This window comes from Harpia harpyja, chromosome 12, assembly GCF_026419915.1.
Source record: "Harpia harpyja isolate bHarHar1 chromosome 12, bHarHar1 primary haplotype, whole genome shotgun sequence".
Taxonomy (NCBI): domain Eukaryota; kingdom Metazoa; phylum Chordata; class Aves; order Accipitriformes; family Accipitridae; genus Harpia; species Harpia harpyja.
Window position 1 is genome coordinate 39,016,424 of NC_068951.1, and position 9,578 is coordinate 39,026,001.

General features: G+C 41.6%; 1 long non-coding RNA gene across 1 annotated transcript; it reads right to left on the minus strand.

Annotated features, from left to right (window-relative positions):
• Positions 1 to 1,589: 1,589 nt before the first annotated feature.
• Positions 1,590 to 4,774, minus strand: LOC128149094 (uncharacterized). Its single transcript, XR_008237531.1, has 2 exons — positions 4,625 to 4,774; positions 1,590 to 2,514 (listed from the first exon to the last, which is right to left on the minus strand). It is a non-coding gene; the product is annotated as an uncharacterized LOC128149094 (long non-coding RNA).
• Positions 4,775 to 9,578: the final 4,804 nt, after the last annotated feature.

Consider the following 9,578-nt stretch of genomic DNA (forward strand, 5'->3'; position numbering starts at 1 on the left):
TTTATCCCCCGGCTCTGGAAGAGAGCCCCGAGGAACCACAGTGGCCATTTACCTCTCGGCACTGCGTCCAAGCAATGCGGGAATCATGACTAGAGCTTTAATCTGGTTACAGGAAAAGCTTAAAATAGGACTCGGGCTCACCCACACCGCACATCACAGCCACGCTGCGAAGGGTCTTTTGATTTGGCCTTAGTCCTTCGCGTAGTTAACCTTCCTCCGCAAAAGCTCGTCACCCATACGTCTCGTGCTCTGCGTTCTCTCCACTGCTATATTCTTCAATGTTATTTTTCCTTACAGCTTTCATCAGCGGTTGATCTCCTTTATCCCACCAGAGCAAGGTTTCCTTCCAGAAACTAGAAAACCCTGTGGAGTCTTAGGCAGCCCAGGTGTATTTTCATCAGCTTCTGTTAAAATATCAACACAAACGTTTTTCCCATAGGACTCCTGGATGTTCTACTTCTTGTTGAAACTCACACTAAAGAAAAATTGGTTTGGCGTAAAAGTTTGGTAAAACCAAAACATCATGCCCAACTAGGATTTTTTTTTATTTATTTTGTAAGTGATCAAAACACAGAAAAATGAAAATAAAGTTATCTGAAATAGATAATTCCTACAAAAATAACAAATCGGCATTTTCCCATGGGAAAGATTTTTCAGTGTAAAATGGTCAGCCAGCACTAAGTATTGTTCGTCATTAATTGCAAAAAACTTTTTTAATGAGTAAAATCTAAAAGCAGAAAAATGTTTTGTTTTATTAGTGACCCAAAACACACAGACTTTTTGATGATCCTGAATTGAGTTACAGTCAGATGAGATTAATTATTCACTAGGGTGGTAAAGCGTTTTGTGAAGGAAAAGATAGAGAAAAGGGACAGAGGGAGGCAGTGAAGGCGTTGGTTTAGAAAGAAAAAAGTCACTGACCTGAGCTGGAAAATGACAAAAAAATATAAAATTTAAATCGAAGAGTAAACAAAATCAAACCTGAGGAAAGCAAAATGAAAAGAAATAAAGAAGAGGACAGAAGTGAAACCACAGGACTGACTTGTAGCTTTTCTATCCGATGGGCCAGAGGAAGGCTAGGTCCTAGTTTGGAGAGTCAAAACAGAGGCCCCGGGCACAGGGACATTTCCAGTCTCACCTGGAACCAGAGAAGTGGCCGCTCACAAAAAATAGAGCAAAGCCTGGGCCTGGAACAAATGCGTACCTTCTCCTTGGAGCACTTTCTATTCAGCCACGCTGCCCTGATGTACTGGAAGAGCAGATGTGGTTAACAGCAACGGTAAACTGGTTCAATGGAAACTAGGCACGGCTTATAAACCGAGGAAGAGAGCAGGGGAGAGTAAAGCAAGGACCGCTTTTCCTCAGAAAGTTCCTACATAAATAACATGAAAAACTATTTCTTTAATGGTTTATTCCCTGAGCCAGCTCATCTGGGAAGAGCATTAATCAGACCAGGAGGAAACGTCTTTGCCCCTGAAAAAGGAAAAGGATTAGGTTAAGTGGTGACACAGCAGGGACAGACAAATTACGCTGGAGAAAATGACTGACCTAAACTATCATCCAAATAAATACAGACCGAAGCCATGAACTTAACTTTTCTGTTTTGATGAGTCTAAGGCTTTTTTCAATAACATGCATATTTTTCTTTTATCACGGTAGGATCTTTCTGTTTATTCAGGAAGCAAGTGGCGTCGGAAACGCAATAGTGCGTCTCTTCCGTCTCACTTCCCACGTGCGGCTGTTGCAGACGAGCGGGATGAAGGGACAATGCTGTCTCCTTCTTTCGCCTTTCTCGTGGATCCATGTCCCCAGGACAGCCATTCCCAAGCTGCGGATGCACCCAGACCAGACAGAAACCCCTATCTCCTTTCAAGCAGGAATTGTTTAGCCATCACACAGTAACAATTTTAGGCAGTGTTGACTGGGGCTGGATCCAAACCAATTCTAAATCCTGTATTCTGCCATCATCCCCATCAGCCATCCCCTCCTATTGGGTGACAAATCCCAGAGAGAGGCCTGTAGAAACCCTCTCCGTGCAATCGGAATGTGCCCTTGGAGATCAGACATCATTGTAAAGGCTGCGAAGACGGTCTTTATTCTCACAGGATGCTTTCCCTCACGTTTCTGATGGGATCTGACTTAAACTTTTACTATTCCCACAAGCTGCACGTTCTGTATTCTGGAGGGCAGGCAGGCTGAGATCTCGGCATTGGTGCTGTTTGACAGTATACAGAGACTGCTTCGATTGATTTATTTGCTGAATACCGTTGGGTTTTTTTACCTGGCGTGTACTGCCCTCAGTCATTTTTAATACCACATAGCACCAGCATATAGGGTGGATGGTTCTGCTCAAACACTGGATGGACCGTGGCCGCAGGATTTTTCTTTCATGTGCATTATTACATCTCTGAGCAGCTGTGGGGTGGGCTGGCTCAGGGCTCGGTGTCCAACGGGTCACATTTACCCACAGCAAGGGCTCCGTGTTCAGACTCTTACTCTCAGGGCCAGCAGCAGCTAGGATGGAGAAAAAGAGACATACTCAGCAAGACACACCGTAGGTGACCCCTCAAGCAGGCTGAGCGCGGGCGCTGCAGCATCCCTCACTCAGACCTCGCTCTGCCAGGGGATGGGCTCCGTGAGGTGGGAAGGGCAGGATGCTGAAAGCAAACGGCTGGATGATGTCTTTACGAAAACATCCAGAACAAAATGATGTAGCACCTCTCCTCCCTCCTGCTTGTCATCATGTAACTTACTCCTTCCACAGAATAAAGATGGGACCATATAATCTACTTTTTCTTGTTAATAAACCCTTTTGGGGGCCCTTGTCTTTATGTGTCACAAACCATTAAAGTTAGTGCAATTTAAACAATTGGGTACTCAAAATCATACAGTACTGTCTGGTCACGGTGGTCTTCCCTCACTCTTTTATCTGAAAAAAATGAAAACTAAAGGCAGATTAGATTGTACAGATTAAAACATACTGAATTCCTTCAATCTTTAAAATGTTTTGTTTTCAAGATAGTGCCCATAGAGACTGGCACAAGCAAGAAAATCTGGGTAAGCCTATGTAGTTCGTAGTTCATAATGGTCACTTTTACTGCAGGGAGTCCAAAATTCTGCAGGACGCTCTCTTTAAATAACTAGGGCATGTAAACATTAGCATGAACCAGGATTTCTTTCTGTACCTCTCTATTTAGAGGAAATGAATGCCAGTTATTCACTGAGCATATATTCATGTTTTTGCATTCATGAACTGACCGAGTTTGGTGAGGAGTTTGTATTCATGGTATTAATTAGCAGATTTTTCCCTTTTTAGGACACAGGTCGGTATTCCTCATGCTCAATAACACGTGCAGAAATTAAGCCCCAAAAATCTTATTCTTGGGATAAGATCAAAGGACTAATCACTGTAAGATTCTGAAATAAAAGTTTTCTGCTTCTCTTGTTAGCGGGGTGCATGGTAACTTCACATTGTACATCGATCTGTGATAAAACCGGTCACCTACTGGACATCCTTTTATTACGTTTAATGGGCAAGTCCTTAATTTGGTCTTTGAATCTCTCAGACTACTACTAAGCAATAAATACGCCCAATCGAACTCTACTAGAAGTCACAAAAGACCCAGGGACTTCACCAGCAGCTAGAAGAGGCCCTCTAAACACCAGTGCCATTGTTCTAAAGATGTGATTTCTGTCACACCAGAAGTTGTTGTTTGTCGGGGATATTATTCTATTAGTTGTTTCTTAAGCTTTACAAAGGCATCACGGAAAGAAAATGTTTCTGTTTCCCTCCTTTCCATGAGAAGCACCGTTGTCTTCATAATTTGTCTGCTTGCAAGCTGAGGACTTACACAGGGCATTTTTTACATTGTTTCGTCTACGTTGGTTTTATAAGTTTAAATAAGTTCCCATCTGCCAAGAGCTTCCAAAGAGCATTTGCGCTTAACCAATTCAAGAAGCTTGCCATGAAGATTACACACCAGTTGTGCTTATTCAAAACAATAACTTCTGACCACTGCACCAGAAGAAAATACTCTCATTTATTGTCTCATAATCACACATCTCTGCAGTGTTAGTTCCACTTCTGCCAACGAGAAGGATGTTCCTTTTGCTATTTTACAAATATTTCAGCTAAATCTCCTTAACACTGTGCAGTTCTTTGGCTCGTTAGGTTTGCTTTGGTTTTGTGTTGTTGAAAGCTCTTGTTTCAGTTCAGGCTCTAAAGAAAACAAAGCAGTATTGCTTGCATTGTTAAAGCCAGAAGTAGGGCCATGGAAAAAAAAAAAAAATGTTCTTCTTGGAAGATTTTGTAGATTGGTATTCATGAAACAGCTGGAGATGAAACATACAGCACTAATCCTGTCCAGTTGCTCCTGGTCATGTTGCACATTCAGGAAATTCATAATTAGGTGGTTATATCCCCAGTGTTTCCCCTGCAGCACTCTTTACAGCTAGCAATTTATCTTCTTTCTTGTTGTTAAAAAAAAAAAAAGAACAAAAAACACAACTACAAAGGAAGAAGTGGGGGAGAAAATACAAGCAGGAATGACTGAAAATATGCTTAATAGTTTCTTCTCACTGTAAAAAAAAAAAAAAAATCAGATGTTGTCATTTCTGCACATACCAGCAAACTTGTGCTGATCCATTGCCCTTTTCTATCACAGTACTTTTCCTCTGTGCTGTATCTCCTTCCTCTTCACAGTATTTATTTTGCCAGTTAATTTTTTCTTTTTCCTTGCCAGTCATGCACCCGCTTTCCTGTAAAGGGCAGCCACACCTGACAATTTAGAAATAAACGCTTTAGTAAGTAAACATTTATTTTTCTTGCCAAATGGAAGCACTATACATGGGGGTTTTATTCCTAGCTCCCTCCAACATTTCCAGTGAATTCCTAAGTAGTTTCTGCTCTTTATTTTGACTTCTCTAGTGGTATCATGAAAGCCTTTCCCTGCACACTGGGAATCTTCATACTGCATGCTACTAAGGGTGTTTTGTCAAAAATTCATATTCATTTTAAATCAGTCAGGGTACAACTGGATGGATTTTTCTTCTTTTCATAGCCTTTAAATAGAACAGCCTTAGCTACTGTTAATTAAGTACATACATATGCAATGTGGGGATTTTTGTATACAGGGCAATCGATGAGAAATCCAGCTTTGGAATTAAACTGTTACCAGTGACTCAGCAGGTTTGCTCTGCAATAGCAAAGCATTAAATATAAGCTTTTTAAACAATCATTATTACTGATTTTTCCCAAAGTAATTTTAAAAAAGCACCTGGGAAAACCAAAAAGAAGACTACTTAGATAACACTGCTAGCTAAATTTCAGGAGTTTCCATGTCTGTGATTAGGAAGCTACTCCGGTGGCTCAGAAGTCTGGCTTTTCAGAGATAAAAAAAAACCACAGCAATTTCATAATGCGTACAGTGAATGCACAAATAACTTTAAAACAACAGAAGAGTCATAAACCCCTCTGGTGCTGGAATGGCATTTCCAGCCCCTAGATCACAAGATTACCATAAATCCCAGCGAGAGGTTAGGGAAGAGCCAGCCCTCACCCAGCCTTCCTCCCGACTCTTCTTATTTAGGGGAGCCTCGGCCACATTGCTGTGCACTTGTGGTTCCCTCCTCCTTTCAGAATTCTAAGTGTACTTTTAGTCACAAATGCAGCAGAAATACACCTAGACAACTTTTTTTTTTTTTTTTTTCCCTAGCCATCAGTGAGCATCTCTGATTCCCTGGCTAACAGTGTGGAAGCAGAAGGCTCCCTGCTTTTCAATGGAGATGCCCAGTCGTGCCCACATACAAGTCCTCTTTGAAAACGTCATGGAAAAGCACAATGATTTTCAAAGAAGTGAGACAGATCTCTTCCAAAGCTCTATATATCTGCAATAACACAAGATCCTTTATGCCAAGTGGGAGGCCCTTACGAAAAAAAAAATCACCAACTTTCAATATATTATCTCAAAAAAAAAAAAAAAGCATTGAACAATTTAAGAAAATTTCACATCAGATTCCTCCCCATCAATGAATTCTCCTAGAGCTTCCCCAAAACTGCATGGAAATACATAAAGTGTTACTTTGAAAAGTGATCACGTTTTAAAAATTATTTACCAAGTTGCTAATGTTTCCAGACTTAAAAGGTGATGCCTGAGATAATGTATCAATTTCACACTGATAAATAATTGAGTCTGGAATATAAATGTTTTGGTACAGCCTTGGAAAAATCTCTTCAGCTGACTGTGCCTCAGGCTAGAATGATTTAAAAAATAATGCTTATTTTACAATTCTATTACTTCTTTTATCTACAATAAATAGCCAGGCTTCACCTCTCCATCATGCTCTGTCACACACGCTATCACACCCAAATTCTACCCACTTTTAACATTTTTTTAACAAAGTGAAGATCTAGCAGCATGCCCTAAAGATCAACAAAACCTGGAATTATTTTTGACTAAGGGAGGAGCAACCACTACAAACAAGGCAATACAGGCAGCGTGCTCTCTCAGCTCCTGCCTTATTGTGTGCACCCTGGCAGACCACAGCTGCGATATGCGATGATGTGAAATGGTGTCCGCATAGCTCCCGAGTCAGTTGATGGTTGATAGGTCAAAGATGAACTTATATCTCGCTTGAAGGCTGACCACAGAGCTGCTACAGAGCCAGAGGAATGATTGTAGCATGTTAAAATAAGGCGGCAGGTGGATTCTGCAGAGGTTTCTGCTGCTGTTTTTCTTTTAAGCCTTGAAGATTCAGGTGATCTAAACAAGTCTTGAAGTGACGGGAAAGCAAATAGAATAACTTTCATTACCCACACGATGATTATGTGGTATTTATAAATATGCTCTGTGATCTCCAAAAGAAAGCTGTTACAGAGGAAAGGTGCCATAAAAATGCCAATTAATCCTGTTAAAAGATAAATCTTATGCCGTATACAATAAAGATTAAATAAACATAATAGGCATTTTAGAAGGATTGACAAAGCTCTCATGTCTGTATTTCAGGTGTTTCTTATTCCCCTCTCCCCACATTACTCAGCTTTAGAAACGGATTCGTGAAATAAAGAGCAACCCGCTTTGGGTTGCGCTCTTCACCGATTCCTCACCACGGAGCATGTATTTCTGTTTCCCTCAATTAAATTATCTGCAAGATTTGCAGAGCTGAATCCCAATGCCCACAGCCAGCCTACATTTGAAGCGGGGCACGGCGGTCCCCTCTCTCATCCCGGACTCCCAGCCCAGAGCCCGGGCGCAGCTCCCAGCCAGAGGCAGGGCATGCCATGGCAGTAAATACGTCTAACCCTTCTCCTGCCCCTTGACTCACCTCGGTGCTATCCCACGCATTGAAGCAGAACAGACTTGAGGCTCAAGTGAAGTTTCTGCCCTGCCCTATGCAGGGTTGTTAAATGTCTCTGTCGAAAATAGCAGAACTGTGAACGCTAGCAGCAGATAACGAGGTGTACGTGCGGGCGGTTAACGCTGTCTCACCTGTGACAGCCGCACGTCTCATGGGACGGTTCTGCAGCTCTCACGACTGTCAGCCCCCAGCTGAGATCTCAGCCTTGCTGCAGCCAGGCAGCACGACAGTGCCTGGGTTTCGGTCAGGTGTTAGGCTCCTAGATACTTCGAAATGCTAGTAAGAGACCTAAATGAAGGGATCATCTCAAGATTTCCCCAAGAGTCCAGCTTCCTCTGCCTCCCATGCCACCTCGCACATCTTTTTTCAAGCAGTCTTGGTCTCTCTCCCCATGCCTTCAGCAATCCACTTTGGTTCCCCTGGTCCATTTTTACTACTGAGCCTTTTTTACTGTCCCAACTTCACAAACATCCTCAGGGTCTCACAGTCTGCGGTCCATCGTGTTTATGACTTCTCTGGTTTCTCCCAGCTCTGCTTGCTGCTGAGCGAGGATGGGAAAGGGCAAAGATGCCCCAAGAGCCATGGTCTCCCTTGCCACAGACCGCATCTCTTCTCAGCCGAGGCTGTAAAGCCGTGGTTACGTGAGCAGTAATTCTGCATCTGTGTACTTCCAGATTCCTTCTCAGCATATTTATCCCGGAGCGGGCACTTCTGTTGAATTTGTCAGAGTGCACGATATAGTTCATGTCAACGTGACACCTTTATGCTAACCCTGCATCTGCTCTGGGATTCAACGTATAGTTGGGATGGAAGTGATGGACAGTGCCTGATCTGGCATAAAGCCTGGCTGTTCAAAGTTAATCCATCAGAATTTTTAAAATAAACTGGAACTGGCAGAGTGAGTTTAGACCACATAAATACGTCGTCTCCTATGGCAGCACTTTTTAATCCTGTCCTGTCCCTGTCCAAAAAATAAATGTATTTTGTTGTCACACCAATCCCTTAGTCCTTTGGTGTTTTGCTTCTTCTGTAACTATAAAATAGGGATCCCAGCATTTCTGTAATGGGATTCATATAAGTTCCTCATGAAAGCGTGCACCTACTTGGAAGCAATACTGAACTGATATTGACCATTTCTTTTGAATGGCACTAAAATCCTCAGACATTAACCTGAAAATGCATCAATCCTTCAGAGTGCTGGGGGAATGTATTTATATTTAACTTTACCCTGAGAGTAACATATGCAAAATAGACTTGGCAGTTCATTATATGAGAGAGTTATGAGAGTACTCTGAAGTATTCAGAATAATCAAGTAAGCACATGCAGGATCAGGGTCCAAGATGGTGTTGTCTGGAAAAAGCATAGTTCTGTCTGGCACAAAGAAAATCCAATGATTAACGGAATGCTAATTTCAACAAATACTCAAGATATGCCTGTGTCTTACTTTACATTTCTTGTACAATGGTATATGTGGAAAGAGAAAGAGAACGCTACAGTTATTCTTGTTGTGAAAAGATTTGAGCTTCAGAGAAAATTTTTTTTTAAGTCTTAGTAACTCATCTCTTTTTAACAAGCTTGAACTTGATCCTGAAAACTCTTCAGTTCCATTCATCAATTGACTTTGTGACTCTGTCTTAGTAATAAAAAAAGGCACCTTTTAAACATAATTCACTGAATTTAAAGGAGAAAACTTGCAATCTGTAAATTAGGCATCCAAAACTTACAAAAAACTTCGCTATGTTAATCAAGGGATGGAGGAAACAAATTTAAAGTGAGCTGATGCAAATGCTACATTTTAAAGAGCCAAAAAGTACTGCTAAAGAAGGGAAAAACAAGTCCATTTTTATTTTTTGTGATACATCAATTAAATGATCAGGTGTTTTTTCACTTGGGACACAGGTTAAGAGATGAAAGCTAAGAAAGTGAGAGCAGAAGAAATTTTAGGCAGGTAAACTTTACGATAAACTTGTTAACACCTGACTGCTTTCAAAGACTAACAGACATTATTAGTGGGATTTCTTTAAAGCAGCTGTGTTGCTATCACCTATAGCTAAAAATATGAGACCATACGCTGCCCAGAACACGCAGCGTGTGGGAGAGCCTTGACAGGCCAGGGAAGAGCAGACGAATGGGGCTTGAAATCTGGGATGAAACAAAGTGATCTTTTGCCGTCTCCCAATTAATTACACTGGCAGAAACAAGCTGCTTCATAAGGTTTCTT